Below are 27,123 nucleotides of genomic sequence, written 5' to 3'. Positions count from 1 at the left end.
CTTCTTTCCAATTCTATGCCCTAAAAGCTTACTGCCAAGAATCTGAACAGGATAAGATAAATTATTTCTACATTAATTACCTTTAACCCCCTTTAATTTATTGATATCTCATGAGGTGGACGGATTTCGGTGCTGCACGGATTTCGGTCCCGCACGGTCCTACTTTTCCATGCCAAAGAAATGGGTGCTTTAATGAACATTATGCAACTCAAATGGGTTGCATAATATTCATTATAGCACTCATTTGGGTGCTAAAATGAAAAACTAACATCAGAACAGTATTTACATGACTACATTTTGCTGAATTAGCTTGGGTAAGTGTTCAAATAGTGTATTCCCTGCGTCGCGTAATAAATGAAATAGTTTGATGGACATGACATCAAAAAATTCCAAAGGCGAGTACACGGCTTATCGAACTATGCAATGTGGCACTGTAACATGGAATCTGATTGTTCTCTGCAGCAACATAATTTATTGGCAAGAATAATCATGTGGAGTAAAGTAGAATGTACAATTTTGATACAGATCTATCAAATTTAAGCCCATTTTTCGTCATTGCAAAAAATAGCGTGTGCTACTTGTTGCACAAACTACTATTTCAGAATTTTGAGTTGTTCTGAAGAAATGCACCAAATGCAAAAATCTTTCATCTAAGGCTTGAGCATCATGACTTTCCAAACATTTCCAAACAAACAGTGTTTTTTAGGACATCCTCATGTACATATTCACATCTGAGTTTCCAAAACAATGTAAAGTATTCCACGCTGTTCTTGCGTATCCTGTTTCCAGTATCTGGCACATTGTCAGCAGGAGACACATAAAAGGCTGGGAGGGAGATGCAGATAGAAAAAATATGAATGTCAGTGCAGACCTAACTTTAGTCAAATATTATATATTAACAATATAGCTCACTTCATAAATCTCCATATATTAGGCAACGGACAGCATAATCACACCATCTTGCGTCACAAAGGGTAACTAACGCCTGAAAACGATGGCCAAGGGGTGCCATAATTGCAAAAATTACACTTAATTTACAATGTTTAACTATTTGAATTAATTTTTTGACGTAGGACTTATTTAATTTTATTTTCAAACTAAGGTATCAAAATGGGGTCAAAGGATAATTTCTAGCATATTATTTCGACATGTTATACTGCATATTGCATTCTACTTTTAAACACCCCTCGGAAGGTCTCTTTATTACATTGCTTGCCCTTTGTGACACCGCGTCGCTACTGTGTTGTCCGATGGAATCAGCCAGAGTGAACTATATTGTTAATATAGTATATTTGCTTTAGTTGTCATGAAATGTCACCGTAGACCTAACTGAAAATTTTCAACAAACGGGGAGTATTGAGACTGATGATTAGCTTGAAAACTGTAAAAAGCAAAAAATTATATTGAACATTGTCTCCCAATATTTGAAACGACCGTTGTTTAACAAAAAATGCTTGAAGTAATCGAACTGTGAAACTCGTTTAAAATTGGTGTCCTTTCTATAGAGAAAAAGAAAAGATAATTTTGTTACAAGATAAAGATTGTCGCTTCGGTTCCCTTTGTTCTGCTGTCCGAAACATGTTGAATTTTTCCTTAATTGAAATTTAGCACCCTATCCTCCCCAGCAAAAGATGTTCCGAACAGCGACAATCTTTATCTTATAATTAAAATATCTTTTAGAAAAATAGATCTAGGATGTATGACACTCCACGCAATCATGCAGTAGACAAGAAATACATAACAGAAAAGGAAGGTGTGCTAAAAATCATCTATGACCGCTGTTGTTTTGTAAGACATCCCGGGTACAATAAGGGGTCGATCAAATATTACGTCACACTAAAGAGGAAACGTAATGGAAGCGGTAATGGAACCAAGGATGTTTTCAATCATTTAGTAATCTGAGTTCGATTATTTAATTGTTTGTCAATAACTCACTGCAGATGCTAAATTTCAAAATATATTGCATGGTACCCTTATACTGTGAAGGCTTTTCTACATTTCCGCCTTAACAGTTCGTTGTTTAAATTCAACTAAGAACAGTCAAAGCGCTAGTTAGAGTAACTAAGTTACACATTACTCCATTATAAGTGGAATTCAAACAACGAAACGGATTATTAGTTACAGAAAAACCTTCGCACTAGCAGTTTACCATACAACTTATTTTGAAATTCTGCCACTGGAATAAGTAATTGACAAACTACTAAATAATAAAACCCTGATTACTAAATGATCAATAACATCCTTGAGCGGAATGTCAACGGATAGCGGATTTTCGAAAAAGCTTTCGCTATCTTCCTGCTATTTCAAAAGATTGCGCATTGCGAACGATATTTTCACGAAAGAATTTATTTCTTACTCGAAATTGGATTTAACAGTTATCAAAATCATTGCAATTGGGATTCTCAGATCCTTTTCTGGAAACCCAATAATTTATTCTATATATTAAATGTAAGATTCATCTGTGGTATCTGTAGGGGCGTGAGATTTCTGACGCAACGGGAAGCTATTTTTTAATTTAAACAACGTCTTACCGGAAAATAGAATAGCTTGCACCTCAAAGATTTTGAACTGCAATAGCACTGATATCTTACAATAGACTTTTGAGATATTTATACCAAACGACTTGGAAAAAGTGTAGCAATTATTCCCTGTGTGAAAATCAACTCCAATGTATTGTAAAATTGTAAAATTAGAAAACTGAAAAATTATTGAGTTAGGAAAATGGATGTTTGGAAAATCAGAATTGGATAAACAAAGAATTCAAAACTAAGAATATAACAATTTGAAGCACGTTATCTATACACTTCATCTTCAAAAATATTCGGCTTTTCCGCTTCGTATTCTAGTCCACATCACCCGACGTCTTCATTTCCCAACTCACTACATTCTTGCGCTGATGCCCTTTGCCCATCGATTTATTTTCTTCATCGCTTGATTCACGTTCCTCAATGTCAACCCAATCCGCAATAACGGTAACAACATTTGCGTAATTGTGATCTTGAAGAGCCGGAGAGGAATACAGAGGACGTATTTTGAAAAAAAAAAATCATTGAAGTGATCGTCGTCCAAATCTGGATTCGCAGTGTAAGCATGGATGGTTGGAAGAGAATTTTTGCTTTGCAACTTCCGTCTTTTCGCACACGTTCTACAGGATTCTTCGAAATGCAACTGAAAAACGAAAAACGCATTCGCGCACATTAATAATTCGTGTTTCATTTACACTGCATATTCGAGAACTTGGTTTGATTTCCACATCCGAATTTAATCCACGGAAGCGAAAAAAAATTAAATTCCGGACACTTCTCACTGTTCCGGCCGCAATATTTCACGAGACACTTCATGTTTAAACTGCCCGCACTCGAAACGTTTTCTTTAACTCGCGTAAGTCACGCACCGGCTTCGACGAAATCAACGAAAACATCGATGACACGCAAAACGAAAATTGGTGACTTCGCGCGTCGCTTGCTTTGATATGTTTTTCTAACCGATAATTTGCTTGCGTCATGACGTTTAATTTTGTTTTGATTTCGTGTGTAGTATCTGGCTCTCCCTCCCAGATAACAGGTATTCCGCATCAACACCAGCCAAAATAAACGTTCTATTCGCGAAATATTACATTAAGGTTCAAATGTCATACAGCAAATCGACTTCTTGCTGTTCGTTTCTTTTTTTTTTTTTGCGGAGAGCCTACTCATTCGCTCAGATCTGATTTTGAACAAAGTACACAAACATTTCATAAGGTATCAAACTCTATATATTTCTACAAAATATTAACGTCCTTTTCAATACCTGTACAGCGCATAGATTATGGCGATATGCATAAACAACCTCAAAAATGCATCTGATATTGATTTGATGTGCATCCTTCTCCTAATTACACAATTTTCTACATGCATTTTACATGAATGTAAAATTATGATGCAGTTTACTACTTTCTCAAATGTTCGTCAAGATTCAATGGATTGTTTACATGACCATATGATCTGTCTTCTCTCTGTGTACATGAAAAGTGATGCCGTTTTAGCAGCACTACATTATCAACACTTGAATTATGAAAAAATAAATAACCTGCGTTGCTTATGAATGCTTGCGTTTTCACAGTTCTAGCTCACATCCAATATTTAGTGTCAATATATAGCATGAAAAGCAACATTTTCATATGTCGAATTCGTTTTTAAACCTGGGTCAGTGCCAACCCGAACCCTGAATAAAAAAACATTTTCAGGTCCATCTGTCATTGGATATGTTGGTGTGCGTAGCATCGTGTTTGTTTTGATTTGAAACATATGATCCAGGACATCCAGTGCACTAGCAGTGCGTTGGCCTTGACTAATCAGATCATGATAAATAGAAATGTTCAAGTGCGTGATCTGTTTTTGCGGATAATGGAATTTACTTTTGGGCGGCGGATATATGTATTTAATTATTTATATTCTATAATGCCGTGCACATTTTTATACAAAGAATTCCGTATAGAATTTGTGTAAAGGAGGTTTTCTATTCTACAAAAATTATCTAATAAATCATATTGAAATTCCAATCACTATTTCTCCAAAAATTTTTTTTTAAGACACTCACTTTTGAAGCATGTAATAAAAATTCACCAGGATACGCTAACTTTTTTCCTCACCACCCCTCCTGATAAAGGTAGCCTCACACCTCGTGCCCCTTTTCCGTGCCCAAATCCTGAAAACATATGTAAAAATACAGGGGGAAAAATCCGTGGACCAAATTCTCGAGTTGTGAAGCTACCTTAATGCTAGGATTTCCTTCTGAAATTCCTTATCTTTCAATAGTCCAACATAGAAAACATAACAACGTTTTGCTCCGGAAGTTCCTTCAGGAACTCCCGCAGGTTTCATCTCTACATGTTCCTTGAGGAAATCTTACGAAAGTTCCTTGTGGATTTTTCCCGGAGGTCAGGAGGATTCCTCAGAAAGTTCCTTCAGGATTGTCTCCAGAAGTTCCTTCGGGATTTCCTCCGGAAGTTCCTCCAAGAATTCCTCATAAGTTCCTCCGGAAGCTCCACCAGGAACTCTTCCGGAAGTTCCTTTAGGAATTCATCCGAAAGTTCATTAGGAGTTCCTCCACTAATTCATCCAGGAATTTCTTCGTAAAACTTCCTGCTTCCTGGAGGAGTTTCCGTAAGAATTTCTGGTTTAGCTTCCGGTGAAACTCGTGAAGGACTTCCGGGGGAATTCCTGGAGGATTTTGCGGAACATTTCTTGGAAGAACTTCCGGCAGAACTCCTCCAAGAACTTCCAGAAGAGCTCCTTCCCTTCCAGAGGAATTCCTCAAGGAACTTCCGGAGGAATTCCTCAAGGAACTTCCGGAGGAATTCTTCAAGGAACTTCCGGAGAAATTCCATAAAGACCTTCCAGAGGAATTCCTCAATAAACTTCCAGAGGAATTCCTCAATAAACTTCCAGAGGAGTTCCTAAAGGATCTTCCGGAGGAATCCCTCAAGGAACTACCGGGGGAATTCCTTAAAGACTTTCCGGAAGAATTCCTCAATAAACTTCCAGAGGAGTTCCTAAAGGATCTTCCGGAGGAATGCCTGAAAGATATCGCCAATGAATGCATACAAGAATTCAAGAAATAATTACTGGAATTAAATTCTGAAACGCAAGAAAGAGTTTTTGGAATAATTTCAAAAGAAATTCTGCATATTATTTAAGAAAGAATTCTATTCTGTATTCCTCAGATATATTTGTCTGACAATTCTTAGCGGATTTTGTGAACGAGTTTCAAGGGGAATTTCCAAACTAATTCCATCCACCGACCTAATTTAGGACACAATCTGTGAGGAAAACGTATGAATATCTTCCCTAACAATTATTTTTGAAACTGAATCTAGACAACAGTACCGGATTAATTTAATTTAAAACTACAATAACAAATATAACGAAATTCCTGAAAAAAATTTCAACGCGCATTTTATTTGAATAACAGACAGTTTCGTTTTTCCCTTCTGCTTGTTTATTCCGCCCAGTCCCACCCACTCATATGGTTTTGACAGTTGAAGTACAGTTGTATTGGTGAACCCGGTGCGAAACCGTGAAACAACACAGTGCGAACTGCGAACCCGACAGCTTTAGGGTTGGAGCTAGTGCGAACCTAGTTCCAACCTGAGCGAATAAAAAAACACTTTGACAGCACTTAGGTTTGAACTGGTTCCAACCTAGGTTGGAACTTTTTAAAAACGAATTCGACAATAGATTATTGCTTGATGTTTACGTAAATCTTCGAGAAAACTAGCATAATATATAGAACAAATCAACACGCAACACCGAACGATGATTTTCGAGTATCTGCAAAGTATAAGAGACCGTGAGAGTAAATCGACGGTTTCCCCTCCTGGAAAAAAATATTTTTTCAACTTTGCAATATTTTCTGTTCAATCAAAGGTAATTGCCTATTTCCGGGGATTAAACCACCCGACTTGGACGTTAATTTACAATGTTATGAAAACTCATATGTGAATATGTACGTTATGTGGAAGATATTGATTTGGAAAATGTATTGGAGGTAACCACTTTCCCTTCGATGGGACTCGAACCCATGACCCTACAGTACGCTAGACTGGTGCTTTAACCAACCAACTACTCACGCTCCTCTAATGTGGACGTGTACTATACACACGTGGAAGTATTGGCTTGAGAAATGGATTGCGAGTGATTTGACTATGCGTCCAATTTGGGAATCTCGAGCAGTTTTTTCAAATAATATTACGAAATTTATCCAAATGAAGCATCCCTCGGATGTATTGAAGTCACCACTATGTGTTGATGTAGTTTTAACACGAGAATGCTTCCCCGATGCAGCTGGGGAATGCATTTTCTCCTCGGTGAGCGGATTTTTTCCTGGGGGTGGTACAAGCACGTGGCTGGTTTTCTTACGGTAATTTGGGCCTTAACAATAACTCAAACTTGCAACCCCGTTTACCACATGATATTTATACACTAGGTACATAAAAAAACTTTTATATTTTTCGAAATCGCAAAATTAGGAAAATTGACAGGGAATAAAAACGGAACGAAGGAAAAACACGTTTACTCGTCATCGCGGCACACTTCGATCCAGATGATTAGCCGGTTCGCATTGAAGAAAAATCAGAAGGGTTGTGTATAAGACACGACCGCAAGGTGGACGTTGGACAACGTAAGGATATTATTTATGCGATCAGACGCGTGCACTTCTTGCGAAATGATTGATCGTAAGCAGGAAAAGCGCAAGGAGCTAGTTTTGGAAAACACTCAAGCAGAAGCGTAAGCGCTGGTGGAAGAAATCAAAGTACGTCTACCTATACAGATCGATTTTCTCACAGGGCAACAGCATTCGAGTTACATTTAGCTTGGTGCCGCTGAGAAAATGAAGCTAAATGAAAATAATCACTGGAAGAGGCTAATTACCTATTTGAACTTCATTCATTGTTCCAATTTATTGAACCATTTCGTTCGCAGCATTCGGACTATCTGTTGCTTATTCCGCTGGCGTTTGTGGCAGCAGCGAGGTGAAGTACATTTCTGCGCCTTTCCGAACACTAATAGCAACAAAACCAAATCAGTATCTTGAAATAAAATTTCACATTACTGATACTGATGTCATCCATGCGGCAACATCTCCCTCCGACGCTTGCTACGGACGGAAACTTTCTGCGATTGCCAAGCAATTAATTTTCACTTTGAACCAAATTCTTCCTTAACCTTCCCTTTTATAGAATGTTGGGTCCTGAGAAGAACCGAATAATATAAATAATGCGCCTTCCGAATCACTAACAGCAACCACTCAATAGTCCGACGCGCGCTTGTGATTCTGCTGCCGAAGTCAATTTCCGCTGTGGCCAAGCGATGATGATTTGTCTTTGATGAAAATGTATTCTGCTCAACCTTTTCTTTTGGAAAATTGAGGTTCTGAAAAGAACCGATTAATTTCGAATAATGCGCCTTCAAAATAAACTACAACAAATCCAGATCCCGAAACATGCGAAAAATTTTCACTGGAGTGCCGACGACGCCGACGACAGTCTGTTTACCGCCTTCTTTCTGTCCGCTCTCCGTGGATCTCCGAACCGAAATGACACGCTGGCCCGAAACACAGGTCTATTTATAGCCAGAGAAAATGAGACGGTGGGTCAAAAGGCCTGTGACTGTGACTATCATTCTGATGTCCGTGTTGGGAATGCATGAACAGGATTGGTTGATTCTGATATTTTTACCGGGTAGGACCAGAACTGAAATTTCTAATAGCTTATCGTAAATAATCAAAAGTTTCAATAACATTGACATTTTGCTGGAGAGTTTCCGAGTTGATTGATATATTAATCTCGAAATACATCGACAGATAAAGGCTGTATTATCGTACAAAAATCTTACATTATTTCGTGACGGCCTTACTACCACATTGCACCATGGGGAATTGACCTACTAAGAGGTAATGTTTTTGAGCATTAAACCAACCCCAGAATATAAGCTTTCTAATCCATATGGTTAACAAAATATAGGCATCAGAACCAGACATCCCACGTAACATTTTAAGTTTTATAACGCTCTTGAAGACCATAATTTGCTCTACAAGAGTGTTATAAAACCATCATATAATTAAATTATTTATCTTATACTTCTGAGGGTGACGAAAATACCCTGAGCTTCATATTTGAATTTGTTTAATAAAATTTAGAATTTCTATGTCAAGAAGCGAAAATGTCCGTACCTATAAAGAAATCTTTCGACAAATATTGGTATGTGCCCAGGTGAAATTAATAAACAGAGCATTCATGAATTTCCATCTTAGTGAATAGTGAGCTGCTGTAAATTGGTAATTTGCGCAAAGAGTTTGTAAAGCTTGATGCACTTAGTATTTGTCTGCATGAAATTAGACATTTCTTTGCTAAAAAAGTACATGAAAAGGTGCTTTAGGTTTTATTATACAGAGAATTTAGTAAACTTTGAAGGAAAAAATATCATTATTGATTGGTATTTTGGATGAATTTTCGGACTTTTCTCTCAATACCACTCGTTATTTTGTGCACAGTAGAACGGTCACCTTGATCTGCCATTTTTTCACACAATTTCTTCATATAAGTTGGTTTTCTGATTGTTTTGCACCATTTCTCAAGTTTCCCTATGATAATTGCCTAATATTTTTCGTAGGGACGAAAATTTGGGCATTTTGGTGGGTTGATAGTTTTTTCAATAACGTCATTATCATTCGGTACACACCATTCCATTACATCCCGTCTGTTAAGTCAAGCCAAAGCAACACCGGACAGTCGTATGATTGAATGGATGGCAAACATCGCTTCTGAAGACACTCTTTCGAGAATAATTGCTCATTTATGGTCGCTCCAGTGATGAAAACTTTAGTTTTCTTTCCACAGCTGTAGATGCTTTGACATACCATCAATTTGTGAGCAATCTAATTGAGACTTGAAACCTTCTGCACCTACAGATTATTTGAGCTGTGCTGTAAGGCGAAGTGGACCTTTTCGCTAAATCACGCGAAGAAATCCCAAACTGCTCTGCAGACTTTCACTTGTAGTTTCTGGTCATATGATTCACTTCTACAATTGTTTTGTTCTACACGATTCAGCAATAGTGTTTCCCGATAACGTTTGATAGTTTTTACAGTCAATTTCGGTAATTTTAGATACTTTGAAATCATTCCTCCTGACCATGCTGGATTTCCGACGTGAGTGTGCAAAATTTGTTCCCATCTCTCGCGTTCCATTTTCGATAACTTTTGAACGTGAGCATTAATACTGATGAAACTTTCATCATATATTAACACGTACGTCCCCAACCCCCATTTTACGACAAAACTCAAAATTCAAAACCATGCAGCTCTGCCAATTTCTAACGGATTTGCAAGCAAGCTTCTGGAATCGATCACAAAATTCCTATAGTTTTAGGAACCGAGGTCAATTTTGTCCAATGGCCATGGTTCCGGATATATTCCGGGGAGTACTGGGTTACCTCCTCCCGGAAAAATGGTCACTGGCAGATCGGCTTCGAAATCCATCGTGCGACATGTCAAACTTCATGATTTTGCAAAACAAGTACACTGGAGTACATTTCGGCGATTTTCGATCGAATTGGCCACCCTCCAGGTACTTCCAGGGCCTGGTTCCCTTGGGGAAGTGGCCAATTTTCATTCGCTTTTGGAACCCATCTTGCGACATATCAAACTTCATGATTTTGCAAAACAAGTACACTGGAGTACATTTCGGTGATTTTAGATCGAATTGGCCACCCTCCGGGAGCTTCCAGGGCCTGGTTCCCTTGGGGAAGTGGCCAATTTTCATTCGCTCTTGGAACCCATCTTGCGACATATCAAACTTCATGATTCTGCAAAACAAGTACACTGGAGTACATTTCGACGATTTTCGATCGAATTGGCCACCCTCCGGGAACTTCCAGGGCCTGGTTCCCTTGGGGAAGTGGCCAATTTTCGTTTACTCTTGAAATCCACCTTGCGGCATGTCAAACTTCATGCTTTTGCAAAACAAGTACACTGGAGTCCATTTCGGTGATTTTCGATCGAATTGGCCACCTTCCGGGTACTTCCAGGTAGACCTGTGCGTGAAATTGGACCGGCAGTGGCGTGATAGATCATTTTCAGCCAGCAGCGTCACGCCGTTGGTGATTGGCGGTGGCGTGGATCGGCGTGAACCAGTTTCAAGCGCCAAAATTTATTCAGAAGTTCCTCCCGGAATTCTTCCAGAAGTTCCTCCACGAGTTTAAAAGATCGTCAAGAAATTCCTTTGGACATTCCTCCAGATATTCCTCTATAAGTGCCTCTGGTAAATTCTTCCAAATACTCCGCCCGGATATCGTCTGGAAGTTCCTCCAGGAATTCCTCCGGAAGTCCCTCCAGGAATTCCTCCGGAAGTTCCTCCAGGAATTTCTCCGGAAGTTTCTCCATGAACTCTTCCGGAAGTTCCTCCAGGAATTCCTCCGGAAGTTCCTCCAGGAATTCCTCCGGAAGTTCCTCCAGGAATTCCTCCGGAAGTTCCTCCAGGAATTCCTCCGGAAGTTCCTCCAGGAATTCCTCCGGAAGTTCCTCCAGGAATTCCTCCGGAAGTTCCTCCAGGAATTCCTCCGGAAGTTCCTCCAGGAATTCCTCCGGAAGTTCCTCCAGGAATTCCTCCGGAAGTTCCTCCAGGAATTCCTCCGGAAGTTCCTCCAGGAATTCCTCCGGAAGTTCCTCCAGGAATTCCTCCGGAAGTTCCTCCAGGACTCCCTCCGGAAGTCCCTCCAGGAATTCCCCCGGAGGTTCCCCCAGGAATCCCGCCGGAAGTTCCTCCAGGAATTCCTCCGGAAGTTCCTCCAGGAATTCCTCCGGAAGTTCCTCCAGGAATTCCTCCGGAAGTTCCTCCAGGAATTCCTCCGGAAGTTCCTCCAGGAATTCCTCCGGAAGTTCCTCCAGGAATTCCTCCGGAAGTTCCTCCAGGAATTCCTCCGGAAGTTCCTCCAGGAATTCCTCCGGAAGTTCCTCCAGGAATTCCTCCGGAAGTTCCTCCAGGAATTCCTCCGGAAGTTCCTCCAGGAATTCCTCCGGAAGTTCCTCCAGGAATTCCTCCGAAAGTACCTCCAGCAATTCCGCCGAAAGTGCCTCCAGGAATTCCTCCGGAAGTTCCTCCAGGAATTCCTCCGGAAGTTCCTCCAGGAATTCCTCCGGAAGTTCCTCCAGGAATTCCTCCGGAAGTTCCTCCAGGAATTCCTCCGGAAGTTCCTCCAGGAATTCCTCCGGAAGTTCCTCCAGGAATTCCTCCGGAAGTTCAGGAAGTTCCTCCAGGAATTCCTCCGGAAGTTCCTCCAGGAATTCCTCCGGAAGTTCCTCCAGGAATCCGAAGTTCCTCCAGGAATTCCTCCGGAAGTTCCTCGGAAGTTCCTCCAGGAATTCCTCCGGAAGTTCCTCTTGGAAATCCTCTAGACATTCCTGGAAATCCAGGTGGCCAATTCCAGTTTTCGGGGAATTCCTGGAAGAACTTCCAGAGGAATTCCTGTAGGAACTTCCGGAGGAATTCCTGGAGGAACTTCCGGAGAAATTCCTAGAGGAACTTTCGGAGAAATTCCTGGGGGAACTTCCGGAAGAGTTCATGGAGAAACTTCCGGAGGAATTTCTGGAGAAACTTCCGGAGGATTTCCCGGAGGAACTTCCAGATGAATTCCTGGAGGAGCTTCCGGAGCAATTCCTGAAGGAACGACGAAATCCGGGAGGAGTTTCAGGAGGAACTTCCCAGAGCCACTTACGGAGGAATGCCCAAAGGAATTTCTTGACGATCTTTAAAAAAAAACTAGTGGAGGAGCTTCTGGAAGAATTCCTTGACGAACTTCTGAAGAAATTTTGGCGCTTGAAACTGGTTCACGCCGATCCACGTCACCGCTGATCACCAACGGCGTGACGCCGCCGCCGCTGCCTGAAAATGATCTATCTCTGAAAATGATCGCCACTGCCGGTAAAATTTCAATCAGCGCACAGGCCTACCTGGAAGTACCCGGAAGGAGGCCAATTCGATCGAAAATCACCGAAATGGACTCCAGTGTACTTGTTTTGCAAAATTATGAAGTTTGATATGCCGCAAGGTGGGTTCCAAGATTGAATGAAAATTGGCCACCTCCCCAAGGGAACCAGGCCCTGGAAGTACCCGGATAGTGGTCAATTCGATTTAAAATCGCCAAAGTTTACTCCATTGTACTTGTTCTGCAAAATCATGAAGTTTGACATGTCGCAAGATGGGTTCCAAAAGCGAATGAAAATTGGCCACTTCCCCAAGGGAACCAGGCCCTGGAAGTACCCGGAGGGTGGCCAATTCGATCGAAAATCGCCGAAATGTACTCCAGTGTACTTGTTTTGCAAAATCATGAAGTTTGATATGTCGCAAGATGGGTTTCAAAAGCGAATGAAAAGTGACCACTTCCTCAAGGAACCAGGCCCTGAAGTACCTGGAGGGTGGCCAATTCGATCGAAAATCGCCGAAATGTACTCCAGTGTACTTGTTTTGCAAAATCATGAAGTTTGATATGTCGCAAGATGGGTTCCAAGAGCGAATGAAAATTGGCCACTTCCCCAAGGAAATCAGGCCCTGGAAGTACCCGGAGGGTGGCCAATTCGATCGAAAATCGCCGAAATGTACTCCAGTGTACATGTTTTGCAAAATCATGAAGTTTGATATGTCGCAAGATGGGTTTCAAAAGCGAATGAAAATTGGCCACTTCCTCAAGGGAACCAGGCCCTGGAAGTACCCGGAGGGTGGCCAATTCGATCGAAAATCGCCGAAATGTACTCCAGTGTACATGTTTTGCAAAATCATGAAGTTTGATATGTCGCAAGATGGGTTTCAAAAGCGAATGAAAATTGGCCACTTCCTCAAGGGAACCAGGCCCTGGAAGTACCCGGAGGGTGGCCAATTCGATCGAAAATCGCCGAAATGTACTCCAGTGTACTTGTTTTGCAAAATTATGAAGTTTGATATGCCGCAAGGTGGGTTCCAAGATTGAATGAAAATTGGCCACCTCCCCAAGGGAACCAGGCCCTGGAAGTACCCGGATAGTGGTCAATTCGATTTAAAATCGCCAAAGTTTACTCCATTGTACTTGTTCTGCAAAATCATGAAGTTTGACATGTCGCAAGATGGGTTCCAAGATCGAATGAAAACTGGCCACTTCCTCAAGGGAACCAGGCCCTGGAAGTACCCGGAGGGTGGCCAATTCGATCGAAAATCGCCGAAATGTACTCCAGTGTACATGTTTTGCAAAATCATGAAGTTTGATATGTCGCAAGATGGGTTTCAAAAGCGAATGAAAATTGGCCACTTCCTCAAGGGAACCAGGCCCTGGAAGTACCCGGAGGGTGGCCAATTCGATCGAAAATCGCCGAAATGTACTCCAGTGTACTTGTTTTGCAAAATCATGAAGTTTGATATGTCGCAAGATGGGTTCCAAAAGCGAATGAAAATTGGCCACTTCCCCAAGGGAACCAGGCCCTGGAAGTACCCGGAGGGTGACCAATTCGATCGAAAATCGCCGAAATGTACTCCAGTGTACTTGTTTTGCAAAATCATGAAGTTTGACATGTCGCACGATGGATTTCGAAGCCGATCTGCCAGTGACCATTTTTTCCGGGAGGGAGGTAACCCCAGTACTCCCCGGAATATATTCGGAACCATGGCCATTGCACAAAAAGTTTCAAGCGCCAAAATTTATTCAGAAGTTCCTCCCGGAATTCTTCCAGAAGTTCCTCCACGAGTTTAAAAGATCGTCAAGAAATTCCTTTGGACATTCCTCCAGATATTCCTCTATAAGTGCCTCTGGTAAATTCTTCCAAATACTCCGCCCGGATATCGTCTGGAAGTTCCTCCAGGAATTCCTCCGGAAGTCCCTCCAGGAATTCCTCCGGAAGTTACTCCAGGAATTTCTCCGGAAGTTTCTCCATGAACTCTTCCGGAAGTTCCTCCAGGAATTCCTCCGGAAGTTCCTCCAGGAATTCCTCCGGATGTTCCTCCAGGAATTCCTCCGGAAGTTCCTCCAGGAATTCCTCCGGAAGTTCCTCCAGGAATTCCTCCGGAAGTTCCTCCAGGAATTCCTCCGGAAGTTCCTCCAGGAATTCCTCCGGAAGTTCCTCCAGGAATTCCTCCGGAAGTTCCTCCAGGAATTCCTCCGGAAGTTCCTCCAGGAATTCCTCCGGAAGTTCCTCCAGGAATTCCTCCGGAAGTTCCTCCAGGAATTCCTCCGGAAGTTCCTCCAGGAATTCCTCCGGAAGTTCCTCCAGGAATTCCTCCGGAAGTTCCTCCAGGAATTCCTCCGGAAGTTCCTCCAGGAATTCCTCCGGAAGTTCCTCCAGGAATTCCTCCGGAAGTTCCTCCAGGAATTCCTCCGGAAGTTCCTCCAGGAATTTCTCCGGAAGTTCCTCCAGGAATTCCTCCGGAAGTTCCTCCAGGAATTCCTCCGGAAGTTCCTCCAGGAATTCCTCCGGAAGTTCCTCCAGGAATTCCTTTGGAAGTTCCTCCAGGAATTCCTCCGGAAGTTCCTCCAGGAATTCCTCCGGAAGTTCCTCCAGGAATTCCTCCGGAAGTTCCTCCAGGAATTCCTCCGGAAGTTCCTCCAGGAATTCCTCCGGAAGTTCCTCCAGGAATTCCTCCGGAAGTTCCTCCAGGAATTCCTCCGGAAGTTCCTCCAGGAATTCCTCCGGAAGTTCCTCCAGGAATTCCTCCGGAAGTTCCTCCAGGAATTCCTCCGGAAGTTCCTCCAGGAATTCCTCCGGAAGTTCCTCCAGGAATTCCTCCGGAAGTTCCTCCAGGAATTCCTCCGGAAGTTCCTCCAGGAATTCCTCCGGAAGTTCCCCAGGAATTCCTCCGGAAGTTCCTCCAGGAATTCCTCCGGAAGTTCCTCCAGGAATTCCTCCGGAAGTTCCTCCAGGAATTCCTCCGGAAGTTCCTCCAGGAATTCCTCCGGAAGTTCCTCCGGAAGTTCCTCCAGGAATTCCTCCGGAAGTTCCTCTTGGAAATCCTCTAGACATTCCTGGAAATCCAGGTGGCCAATTCCAGTTTTTCGGGGGAATTCCTGGAGGAACTTCCGGAGAAATTCCTAGAGGAACTTCCGGAGAAATTCCTGGAGGAACTTCCGAAGAAATTCTTAGAGGAACTTCCGGAGAAATTCCTGGAGGAACTTCCGGAAGAGTTCATGGAGAAACTTCCGGAGGAATTTCTGGAGAAACTTCCGGAGGAATTCCCGGAGGAACCTTCGGAGGAATTCCTAGAGGAACTTCCAGGTGAATTCCTGGAGGAGCTTCCGGAGGAATTCCTGAAGGAACTTCCAGGCGAAATCCGGGAGGAGTTTCTGGAGGAACTTCCCAGAGGCACTTACGGAGGAATGTCCAAAGGAATTTCTTGACGATCTTTTGAAAAAACTAGTGGAGGAGCTTCTGGAAGAATTCCTTGACGAACTTCTGAAGAAATTTTGGCGCTTGAAACTGGTTCACGCCGATCCACGTCACCGCTGATCACCAACGGCGTGACGCCGCCGCCGCTGCCTGAAAATGATCTATCTCTGAAAATGATCGCCACTGCCGGTAAAATTTCAATCAGCGCACAGGCCTACCTGGAAGTACCCGGAAGGAGGCCAATTCGATCGAAAATCACCGAAATGTACATGTTTTGCAAAATCATGAAGTTTGATATGTCGCAAGATGGGTTCCAAAAGCGAATGAAAATTGGCCACTTCCCCAAGGGAACCAGGCCCTGGAAGTACCCGGAGGGTGGCCAATTCGATCGAAAATCGCCGAAATGTACTCCAGTGTACATGTTTTGCAAAATCATGAAGTTTGATATGTCGCAAGATGGGTTTCAAAAGCGAATGAAAATTGGCCACTTCCTCAAGGGAACCAGGCCCTGGAAGTACCCGGAGGGTGGCCAATTCGATCGAAAATCGCCGAAATGTACTCCAGTGTACATGTTTTGCAAAATCATGAAGTTTGATATGTCGCAAGATGGGTTCCAAAAGCGAATGAAAATTGGCCACTTCCCCAAGGGAACCAGGCCCTGGAAGTACCCGGAGGGTGACCAATTCGATCGAAAATCGCCGAAATGTACTCCAGTGTACTTGTTTTGCAAAATCATGAAGTTTGACATGTCGCACGATGGATTTCGAAGCCGATCTGCCAGTGACCATTTTTTCCGGGAGGGAGGTAACCCCAGTACTCCCCGGAATATATCCGGAACCATGGCCATTGGACAAAAATTGACCTCGGTTCCTAAAACTATAGGAATTTTGTGATCGATTCCAGAAGATTGCTTGAAAATCCGTTAGAAATTGGCTGAGCTGCATGGTTTTGAATTTTGAGTTTTGTCGTAAAATGGGGGTTGGGGACGTACGTGTTAAACAAACCTTCCGCAACGATGTGATGTATTTTACTTCTCGATACGGCCACCAGAGGCGCCGCAGTAATTGGGAAGAAACGGCCAAATACTAAGTGGATCGAGCTTTACTTATTATTTGGTAAAGCATGAATTATAGGCAACTCGTTGAAGTATTCAGAGCTGACGAGGGACGTCAGGTAGATCGTGTTGAAAAAGATTTGGAATGTACATATTTGCCAGAGCTTCGCTGCGGATAAACAAAAAACGAGGCAACTTCATACAATATTGACAAATCTACATTTGAAGTTTGTAAAAAAAATGGCAGGCCGCATCCAGGTCAAAAGCTTACTTTGATTCATATAATAAGGAGTTGCTTGATACAGAATATGAGTTAGAAGATTTTCTTCATGCTGAACCAGAGCCATCTGGTGGAAGGCCAACCAATTTTTTACTAAAGGATTTTAATGGATCCAAGAGAGAATACTATAGAAAATGGACTATGAACTCGTCGGTTCCTTTGATAAGCTCACTCAACTTACAACAACAGATTCGAGTACAGAAAAAAAATGCCTTTCAGACATGTCTCGAAGATCTCGAAGAAATAAATGATGGTTTTGTTGACGATGTTCATGTACATAATGAATAAATATATGTTGTTGCAGTATACTCGTACATCTTGAAGCCTTTATTCAATGAAGTTCCAATAGCTTTTATGTAGCTTTATATTGTAGTCCCTCTACTTGTTTTAAGCGTTAAGAGTCTGAACCAATTAAAAAAATCCTACAAAGACAATCAGTTACTCTTGTAGGTTTGTCGCCCATAGTGCAATTACTGCATACAGGAGCTAGGTTGTTTGCAGGGATGCCAGATGTATAGATATGTCTGTACTTATACAGACCTTTGGTATTGCATACAGACATCATGCAGATTACAGACATTATACAGACTTTTGATCGATGTTACAGACTTTTACAGACATTTGTTATCTTTGGAGGAAAACCGAAGCAGAAAAAAAAAATCATGAAAACCGAATATGATTCCAATATAAATTAAAACCTAATGATGCTTCTGAAAACATTACGTAGGGAATCCTGAGAAAACAACACCAAAGAAAATCGAACCAATTTTTCTGAGGACTCCGAAATTTTTCGTTCGGAATTCTTGAAGTAAGCCTGAAATATGCTTAAATGTATATTTTTTGGAATAATTGTACAATCTTCATAAAGATTTTATAAGTAATTCGAAGGTGAACTTGGACACTTGAATAGAAGCACTTGATTTAACAAGCATCCGCTGACAAAATGCTCCACAGAGTTGCCAACGCCACAGACATTATAGATAGTACAGAAAGGGCTCCTGCCGAAATTATGCAAGGACCGCCTGTGTCCGATATGGAGCCGGGAGATGATCTGCCGTTCTTTAAAATAGAGAACCTAAGTCCACGCCGATGTGGTCCCTTAAAATTTTCCGGAGGTAAACGGATGTAGCTGTCCAGTTTTCCCAAACTATTTTGTTCATGCAGGTTTTGACATCACCAAACGGGACGGATGTCGTAAAATGTTGACAGGCACTCCGCAGTGCTCAAGGATCTAAGGGAAGGTCGTGTTTGAGAGCATGTTCGCTAAAATGCTTCGGGTCCTGTTGTGCTTAGGCTTATCACTCTGGAATGTGGAGATGGCGCTGGCAGAGTCTAAAAGTACGAGGATGGGTTCCCTGGACGGGTAGATGACGGCGCCGTGGCTGCTTCAGCCGAAAAAATATAGCACATATCTGGGAGGTGGTCCGAGATAGTGAAAACAGTCCCAGTGACCCCAATGCCGACTCCACCCATCTGTAAACCTGTGTTCATAGTTGTGGAAATATCTGTGGCTCAACCACCGACCTTCTAAGAGCCACGGAGTTGTCACCCATGCGGAAATTGCAAACTCAAATATTCGCCTCAGGCCGTAGTTTGTCGATTCCGGCCCCCTTCGGCTAGGAGAGGGATCTTGTATTCTCTAGCAGTGGCTGCGCGAACGAGCCGGCTAGTGGCAGATGGCCGCCAGCGCATGGTGGCAAAAAGGCAGAACGCCAGCCTCAGCACAGGCAGACTTGGCTGGTGTTGCGAGTAACAATCCTGAGGCGGCTCGAACGTAGGTATTGGCTCGTTGAGGATGAGGCAAGGTCCGAGCCACGTTGTCTTTGGGCCGACAATTTACTTAGAGCTCGCGGAAGTGCGAAAGGAACGAGAGTCTCCGATCAATGGAGACTCCGAGAACTTTCACAATCTTTTTGTTGGAGATGGGTTAGTCGCCCAACCAGCGGAATGAGGACGTGTCCTCGAACGCATTTGCTGGTTGTCAGAGTTTACCAAGTTTCGGACAAAAGCAAGAAGGTTGCCGGAAAGTCCCCATTCTTGCCACTGTTAGAAGTCCTAATGAACGCCTTGGAAGCGTTCTAGGCGTTGTGCAGTACATCTTTCAGATATGCGGAGTATGTGCCCGTGCCGTATTCCGGGCGACTGAAAGCCGAACCTAATATCGACTTCTAATTTACAGGCGCTGATTTACAAACATTTCCACGGCTTTGAAGACACCTCTTGTTAGAGAAATAGGTTGGTACATTGTGACATATCGAGAGGGAATGTTGTTTTTGTGGGTGGGTACAACGAGGATTTTCCGCCATTCATCCGGAAAGATTCGATCAGACCTTGCTTGGTTGATCATCCCCAGAACCAGATTTTGGCGGAGTTGGAAAGTTTTTGATGATGAAAAACCAACCATATCGAGACCTGATGATTTTTCATTACTCATTGAGAGGGCGAAGGCAGCTCTGAAGCGGAAAACGCAGAATTAAAATTGGCATTTTGTTAATCCGGGGGGTCTCGAAAGATAAAAAGTGGCCGCTGAATCTCAGCTGGATAATCGCTAACGGAAACTAAATGAATTACAATTATTTTTATTATACATTATTAATTATTTCATGGAACGAAAACTTATTTCGAATTTCAAATAATTGAAGCCTTGATATTCGATGATATCAAAAATGTATGGTTTTGAGTAATTTTATATTTCCAGTATACCTATGAAGCCCCATACAAACAAATACGACATTTTACTGAGATTAACACAGACATTCAAAAATTGTATCTGGCATCCCTGGTTTTTTGTTTCATAAAGCCTACTCTGTTTTGCAATTGATGATGTCACGAAAAGGATGAAAGAAATGAAACAACGAGCAAATCAACTTTTCTCGGCACTGGTAGCGAGGGAAAAATGGTTAGCTCTCATCAGACCTTTTTAGTGCTGTCCAATGAGCTGCTCGAAGTAGCTCGAAGTTGTTCCCGTCCTGCTCTTTCTTTTTGTCAACAAATGGGCATGAGCAGGACAGGGAGAAACTTCGAGCTACTTCAAGCTCTCATTGGACAGCATTTTTGTCTTCCCCGCAAAACGATTTCTCGGAGAAAAACTGTGTGAGGGAGCATTCTCTGAGAATTAGTGAGCTGGGAGCTGCGGACTCGATCGATTCTAATTTTCAAGATATTTTGCTTGAAGCCCGAAAATTTCCTCTCAGTGTTCAATGTACACGCTACGATTTTCTCACATCGAATTATCATTATGTTTAACTTTTAAAAAATAATTTCAAAGATTACGTCGATTTACTGCATTGCATAAATTATTGTGCCGATCGTAAAATTAAATCATGCTGTTCAATTATTAAAATTCCTCGATAGGTTTGAAATGACACCAAATAATTTAGTTTTGTTAGAAATGAACTATAATTAGTATGAGTTGATTTACACGTGTACTCTCTCGGCTGCGCTCAGAATGATCACAAACTCTCTCGATGCGATGGATACTTTTTGACAGCTTGCTTTGGAGATTTTTTGACAATCATTTCGACTCTATCCGCAGCTCCCAGTTAGTGAGCATTACGACCCCTGAAATGATTTATTTTTTAATTTCTCTTGGCCTTCTTTCTAAGCGTTTTGGATTATATTATTAGCATTACGAATCATATGAATAAAATCATGGATCAAATAACCAAAATTATGGATTATCATCACGATTTTGCGCAAACTTGATTTTTTTATGGATCAAAATATAGTTTTTTTGTGGATCATTTTCCAAGAGTCATTTGTCATACGTTCTAGAGTCCTATAAGAAGAGTAACGTCATGTGCCACGTTTGACAGGTCTCCTGCTCGTTTGGAACGCGCATTTGTATGGAACTGACAGACGATTCTGTTCCAATTCTGACACTTGACGACACTGTTATTATAGTCACTGTAATACGTTCATAGCAGAATGGCAGAAATGTTTCTTGGTCATGTTCTATTTTATTTAATGTCATCAGCGTGAACGAACTGTTTTATCTCGGCTGCACGCTTAAAATTAATAACACAATTCTGTGCTCCATTCACACAAAACGGTTCTCTCCTGGAACAACACATATTATATGTAACTGCCAGGTTCTCAGTTTTAGTGTAGCCGACGGCCAACGATTTTGATGAAATCTTTTCTCAGAGCGAGAAAGCGAGAGCAGTCGGAAATCGGACCTAACCTCAATTATATTTTTCAAAGTTGAAAAGGAAAGAAGTAAACTTGTTCATACTTATTCAGAAGCTATTCCAATTGTTTTGATGAAGAAAACAAAGAGTGATGATTATAGTTGCACAGATTTATTGTTTGGCCTTGTAGGCAAGAGTAAATTACTTTCAGCTTGCGGAAGATAAACGAAAACCTACTTATTGATGAAATTCTTTTTTCGTTCCAATGTTTTGCAAGAATTGTCATGAAACCATTATAAAAATTGTATGGCCGCGACCATTCGATCCAAACTAACTTTCCACGGTAACCAAATTGCGCGAAAAATGATTATCATTTTTCAGACCAGTGTTGTTGAATGTCATCGGCTTTCATTTGTATAATTTTTAGTGAACTTTTATCAGAAGCTAAAAAATCATGATATATGACGAAAGAGAGATTCCAGTTTCTAGCTTCAGATTAAATATTTAGAGCAATGTTCCTTTGAAATAAAATTTAGGACCACTCAAGCGTTATTGGTTCATCAAAAATTCTGAACTGGGCTGATAAAAAAAGTGTTGAACAAGTTAGACAAATGACATACTGATTACATTTTACAACACTGCAGGTCAGCTGTTTTTCTGTCACGAAAGGCTATTTTTCCTGTGCTTTTGTGTAGTGTTGGTAAAAACTCAAATTCTAAAATTTATCGGCGATTCAAATCATGCGTGAGCAGGGATTGAATCCTAAAGAGAATGAAGAAGATTCTCACTCATCATCTCTGCATACATATAGGATATGTAGCATATCGCGAGAGACTTTTTTCACAAGCTGAGAACTGATTAGGGAGGCTATACCGCATGATAAATTTCATTCAGAAAGCTCCAAATGCGGGGAGCACTGGCTCTGATGATGCATTTAAACTTGTTCTACACAGCTGTGCAGTAACCAACACGAAATGAGCGAAAACAAAGCGAGAATCACCATTTTTCTGTGGGGGCTGCCTATCCGATTCTGTTTTTTCGCACTTGTATACAAGTTTGATAGACCCTTAAAGGCGCAAGGCGATTCTTTAGAAATCGTCGAAAATATTTTTAACATAAATAACCATTGAAATCATTAACATTAAACGTATTTTCGGTTTGTTGTTTCAAAACAACATTGCGCATTTAAAGGTTAATTTGGTATCATGGCTTGTTATGATTCGGAACAGTATTTGCCTCTCTTTTATCGTTATTCGTTATTTATTGAGAGAGATTTCTGCAAACTCTGTGCGTGAGTCAAATCACATAAGAATCGTGGCGCAGAGAGTCGCTTATGATTCGAATTGCAATTTGCTTTATTGCAAGATTTTTATGTATGTGTTGTTCATTGTTGAACGCATTGAAATTCCTTTTTTCGCTTGAAACAATGGCCAAGAAATCCATATGTAAACAGAACATTCGCCTCGATTGCGTTTCGACGCTTTTTAGAGCGAAATCATTTTTCGACGAGTGAGCGAAGCGGTGCGATTCTGTCCGAGAAACTCTAGCGCGATGCTCTCCCAACAGAATCGCAAGCGAGTTAGCTCGTGCATGAAGCCTCGATGATTGAGATTTGAGTGTGATTCTACCAACACTGCTTTTGTGGTTGAGTGAGCATTCGAACTCTGTTCATGAGAGACGTTTCTCTCAATTAACGACAATAAGCTGATTATGGGGGATATAGTTTACACGCCATTTTTATTTTGGTCACAGACTGAGTAAAATTGTATTGCCGTCTCTTTTTCGCAAGGAAATCGTTCTCATTTCTGGTAGAAATAGAATTTACTCAAAATTTGACTTGCTGAGAAAAATAAGACACATTTCCGTGAGCAAAAAAGAGACACACATTTAGAGTACATCCTTTTCTAACGATAAATGAGTCAAATTTTGGTGATACAAAAAAGAAACGGCGATACATTTTTACTTAGTCAGTGAGTTAATGATAAATTCTTCTAAAAATCTTGCTGGACATCTGTTTTGATGATGCATTATAACTTGCTTTACACAGCAGTACGAAAAAACCATGGTCCCCAATGGCAGTTAAGCGAGAACGAAGCGTTATGATTGTCTGTGAGGGTCTCATCCAAGCTTCTGCAACTTCGCACTTGTAACAGTTTACGGTAAACTTGGCTTGGGACGATTGAAAGTGGTTAATGCTTTATCGTCGTTCTTTAGCAATAAAAACTTACTCGGCTATCTCAGACCTATGCACAACAATTTATGTTTTTACTAAATGTTTATACTAGAGAGCCCTAATCTTTTTTTTTTCAAGCTGAAGCGATTGTTATACATTTGTCATTATCAATTCAGAAAAGCAGTTGTGGACTTACCTTGTAGAAAATTAGTTCAATTTTTCTACCACGTGATTATCCCGGGATCAGCGGATTTAATCTCTGATTTATCTTTTAGCTATCGATGTACTGAATTCGTTGGCAATCCCCATTCACAAAAATAAAACAAAGTTAAATCCCCCCTTTGATGCACACTAACACGGATGATATAAATCCTCGTCCGTTGATCGGATATCCCGAGCTTGAATCCTCACATCACACCAAAAAAAAGATGCCAATAATGGTCCACTTTTCGTGATTTGATGGATGTCGTGCCACCGACACTCTCACCGTGGAAGTGCAGCGGGCGTTAACGTCGGCCGGTGTCAGTAGTTCTCTATCCCGACGAACCCCCGAGCTATAATTTTGCGTGAAGGATTTAATCCACTAGCTGCCGGGATGCGGGGAGAAGGCGCGGCGGCGGGGGCGAGAGTGAGAGGGACTACTCTGCTTAATGCCCCGAACGTGAGAGTGCACCACTCCCTGAGGACCGCAACCGCTGCCAGGCAGGCAAGCAGACAACAGCAACAACAACGACGACGATGGATCCTATAATCCTCTTTGTATGGGGGTGGCTGGCGAACTAGGCAATCGGAGAATATTTGCGAATTTATATGTGAATGTTGTTTGGCGTAATGTTTTTTTGTCGTATATACGAGTTTTTGTGGAATACAGCTAGAAATTCAGAGAATGTGCGCAAACAATGTGTTTCGTTTTTATTCCTCGTGGTGTTTTTTTCGCTGGGAATTTGTTGCTTTATGGATTTATATTTTTTGTTCGATTAGTTCCGGACTTCAGGACGTTTTTGATTAATGGGTTTTTGCACTGATTTATGGTTCTTCGGGGGACCACAACTGCTGCATTTGGTTGAGCGTGGACTGACCTCAGCGCGATTATTAGTAATTAGAGCAAATTTTCACCACCATTAATCATGCACAGCACTCGGCGTTGGAACCGAGAGCGTCAGACTCGATATGCGAGCACTAATCTAACAGAACATGTGAGCCTTGCTGATCCATCGAACAAGACTTGTAGCACGATTTTCCCATAAATTTTCCCACCATCATCAGCAGCAAGTTACAGTGTAGTATCAGCAGCAGACAAGCACCAGGCGCACGTCACGTTCATTTCCTTGTTCAGCAACTCACACACTGTTCGTCTCTTCTCACCACTTTCCGACACTCTTCATTCGTTTCCGCTCAATACAACACTTTCCCGATTCTTCAATTATTCACAACAGCACCAAACCTGCTCCGAGCTGACCAGCCCCCAAAGATTCAGTTACCACCCAGAAGTTTTCACTTTGATATTTCACGAAGCAATTCTTACATTTATTGCTCGCCCACTCTTTTTCTAGTCCATCCCAAAACAAATTCCGATTTTCGCCATTACTAACCGAAACACCAACGAGGCTCCTTATTACCTGAAACCGAATCGCCGACGGTTTCCGTATAGCGTCTCCCTTCTCTACGCGTCCACGTCCGTAACGATCTGGCTGCGAACTAAACGGGCTGCTGTGAATACGACAGCGGGCTGACCGACAACCGTACCCAGCAGAAGAAAGCTGGCACCCACCGCCACGACGTAAACGACGACGGCATCCATTGGAGCTCGGGATAACTTTCACTCGCCCTCCCGTCATGCCCAGCTTTCAACTTCCGGATTCGGATGTGCTTTTCCAAATCAGCAACGACCTGTAGAGCGGGGCTCTCACTCTCACCTGTTCGAATCAATTTCCCCTCCGGAACGCTCTCACTACGCTCTCGACTTGGGAGGAAAACCGCACATACGATGTCACGTGGGGTGGTGCAACGCGACAAAACTAGCCACTGCGTCAAAAGTGTTGGGAAAGCTCATTCTCCGCTTTGCTTGCTCGCTCACCACCGGCGGGAATGTAGGTCACCCACTTGGTCGGTTTGGCCGGATGCAGGTCAGCCCGAGAGAGCAACAAGTGGGCATGCAATAAATGGTAATTTTACTTCGGCAAATGCTTTTCAGATCTGTGAGAGAAACTTTTGCTGCTCGTGCTCATAAACGGAGACAGAGAACGCCGAAGAGTATCCTGTTGCATGACAGCGTCAGGATATGCCTCGTGATGGTTGATTCACACAGCATGATGCTTGGTATCGTATGAAATAGCACTTGCACGATAAGTGCGTGCTCACTGCTTTAAACAAAATCAAAAAAGAGAAACAAATCAACTATCTTTCATTGCTCTGTTTCTAATGGTGCTATGAGATGATGTAACCCTATATGTATGTATGCAGTTATTTGATCATATTCTCGCAAGACAATTCCCTTTACTTGATGATTTTGAATTATTTGTTCTCAAAAGCTATTGAGTAGTGCTGGAAATTAGTTCGTTAACTTCTTGGACTCAGAGAAAATCTAACGATGCTTCTCTAGCAGGACTCACCGTTATGTATACAGCCAAGTATTCGTAACGGGAGAGTTGGATCAACAGATTGGCTCACGCTGAAATAAATTACCATAGAGATTGTTCTATAAATCGTTCATAATGTGCGGTGTCAACTATACGTCTTACATATTACATATTCCAGATTTACATATCAGTTGACTAAGAGTTAAGCAAACTTATTGCAGTACTTGTTGCTTATAGCTATGGTCTCACAAGTAATCAATCTGACTAGAATAATCTGAGCGTGGGAGAATAAAATTTGTAGGTGGGAATGAAAATGAGAGTTGTATAAAAAGGAGATTGTTTCAGCTAGACATCACCCGATGGCGCCTGTATTAGTGAGGAGAAAACAGAATATTACAACAAAAATATTTATAAGTGATAATTTAAGATTATGTATAAACGACAACTATTTATTTCTTGTAAGATTCTCAGTACATGGATTCTTAAGGTTATGCTTTAGTATTTTTGATTGTTTTCCTGCCCTATGATGGTCACGTCAGACATGTTTTTTAATGAATTCGTGCCACGAACCAACATTGCCTGGAGCAGCTCTCTGGTTCGAGAGCAAAAGCGTGGGATTTCCAACTCAGAGAAGGCGAGGATACCACAAACGATTAGCAGTTCAAGCAATGACAAGCACGGCGAACCTTCGATTGTTGATTATATTTCCGACGAATAAAAATCTGATTGAACACATATGCCTAATTGCAGTGGCACTGGTTACGTGGGAGTACAAGCAGGAACAATTATGCGTGGGAATTTAATGTACATGTCAGTCTAATAACGCCTACGAAATGCATCCTTTCCATCTTACACATTGATATTCGCATTGAAGTGCGAAGTCTATGACAGTCTCAGTAACAACAGTTTGTTTACGGTACCGATTTCGTCACGGAAATTTTAACTCTCAATTTGTTTTTGCTGTTTCACGAATTAATTCGACTCGAATAAACGATTGTAAACTATATCCTGCATTAATCTAACTG

Source organism: Armigeres subalbatus, chromosome 3 (assembly GCF_024139115.2).
Source record: "Armigeres subalbatus isolate Guangzhou_Male chromosome 3, GZ_Asu_2, whole genome shotgun sequence".
Lineage (NCBI taxonomy): Eukaryota > Metazoa > Arthropoda > Insecta > Diptera > Culicidae > Armigeres > Armigeres subalbatus.
Note: the sequence above shows the minus strand (reverse complement) of the source record.